Below are 2500 nucleotides of genomic sequence, written 5' to 3'. Positions count from 1 at the left end.
AGGAAATAGAGCCTGAAACCATTTTTTTCTTTTTTCTATGAATAAAAAAAGACAATGAAGAGGCTTCCCTGGAGAGTAATTTCTCAGAAGCATTTCCTTTTACGTTGCTATAATATTTACTTTATCGTTCTTGCTTTTAAGTAAATTCTTTTCCTGTTTTTTTTTCTTTCTTTATATCTTTTTTCTTTTTTCTTTTTTTCTTTTTTCTTGCTTCATTTCCTTTTTTCTTTCTTTCTTTCTTTATTAACACACTTTATTACCCACTGTTTTTTTTTCATCATTGTAGTTATTGTTAATGACATCATTGTTATTGTCCTTGTTACTGTCATTCCTGTTATTATTATAATTATTGTTATCATAATTCGTTTTCTTGTCATTTTTTTATTACTATACTATTATCTTTATTTCCAAAAAAGAAAAATCATAATAATAAATTAAGAAATGAGAGGAATAATTAGCGAGGAAAAGACACACACACACACACAGCCTGCACATAAATCATAGCCACGATAAGGTGTGCCACATAAGCATGAATACCAAAATCAACAGAATTATAATGACTACGAGGCCATTTAGAATGCATTAATGAACCCTACGCTTTACGTAATATATACTCAGAAGAGCACGGCTATATATGAATATATCTTAGCTTATATCTGCTATATCCGCATAGCATAGTCGTCCTTCCCGCCCATTCTAAAACTCGGCATCAGCTCCGAAGCAATAAAATGAAAATGGAAATTTCGCCTCATAAAATAGAGCAAACGCCGCCCTTCCGAGCGGACACTGGACATATTAGTCGCGAGTTTATGATATTGAACTTTCTTGCTTTAACATTCCTTTTTCTGCTTGAGGAAAAGGCTGCGAGTTGGTGGAGCTATAGAAAACGGGAAGTCAGGGAGGGAAAGGCTGAAAGGTTGGATAGATAGTAAACCGTTTGATTACCCAATTAATGATTAATGCAATAAGAATTTAATTTATTTTAATCTAGAATATTATTTGGGGCTGCGCTTTCTTGCTTGAAGATTCCAAAACTGCTTGAGGAAAAGGCTGCGAGGCGCTGGAGTTACAGACAACGGGAAGTCAGGGAGGGAAAGGCTGAAAGATTGGGTAAATTGTAACCCATTTATTTACCCAATTCATAATTAATGCGATAAGTATTTAACTTATTTTAACCCAGTATATTATTTGGTGCTGCGCTTTCTTGCTTGAAGATTCCAAAACTACTTGAGGAAAAGGCTGCGAGTCGATGGAGTTATAGAAAACGGGAAGTCAAGGAGGGAAAGGCTGAAAGATTGGATAGATAGTAAACCGTTTAATTAAAGCAATAATTATTTAACTTATTTTAACCCAGAATACTATTTGGTGCTGCGCTTTCTTGCTTGAAGATTCCAAAACTGCTTGATGAAAAGGCTGCGGGTCGCTGGAGTTATAGAAAACGGGAAGTCAGGGAGGGAAAGGCTGAAAGATTGGGTAAATCGTAACCCATTTAATTACCTAATTAATGATTAATGCAATAATTACTTAACTTACTTTAACCCAGAATATTATTTGGTGCTGCGCTTTCTTGCTTTAACATTCCAAAACCGCTTGAGGAAAAAGATGCGAGTTGGTGGAGATATAAAAAACGGAGAGGTTGAGAGGAAGGTGTAGAGGGAGAGAAAGGGGCAAGGTCATACAAGTAATAACCCTTTGTCGGCTATTTAACGCATGATTTTGAATATTTGACGTTGAACTTTTTTGTTTTAACATTCCAGATTTAAGTTCCTGGAATTTAAAAAAAACGGGTCTTGCAGCAGAAAAACTGGGAGGAAAAAAGGGGGAGGGAGGTTACACCGATATAACCATTTTATAGGTTGTCTGTTGTAAGAGCTTAATCATGATAACAAGGTACTGAACTTCCTTGCTTTAACACGATAAATCTGCGTGAAGAGACTAGGAGTTTTCTGGAATTATAATAAACGGGAACTGAAAAAGTTGAAGTAAGTACGAAGGAACAGGAATGAAAATGAGGCTGTATTATGGTAATATCTCTATAAGTCTATACATATCTCTTGTATCAATTTTGATGGCGAACTTTCCTGCTTTGACACTTGAGGAAAAGACTGGAAGTTTCTGAAGTTTAAAAAATCAGGTAATGAAGAAGCGAGAATGGGTGGGTGGGGGGAGGGGGATGTAAATCAAGACGTTTTAAAGACCATCTATTATATGGTTTTGTTTATAGTAATTGGATATCGAAGTTACACGTTTTTAAAGTTACTTGGGGGAAAGTTTCTGGAATTATAAGTCATGGAAGAAAAAGGGAAGAGAGGAAGGGAGTGTTTGTATAAAGAAAGCATATCTACTAACGATCTATTGCACAAATTTGAACATATTATTCTAAAATATTACGTATGAAGAGAAAAATCACGAATACCTTATTTGCGGGTGCTATTTACACCACATTTACTCATACGACCATAACATTTAAGGCAAAGCGAAAGAGAAAATAGAAGCATAT

This window comes from Penaeus monodon, chromosome 9 (genome assembly GCF_015228065.2).
Source record: "Penaeus monodon isolate SGIC_2016 chromosome 9, NSTDA_Pmon_1, whole genome shotgun sequence".
Classification (NCBI taxonomy): Eukaryota; Metazoa; Arthropoda; class Malacostraca; order Decapoda; family Penaeidae; genus Penaeus; species Penaeus monodon.
This window is presented reverse-complemented; position numbering follows the sequence as displayed.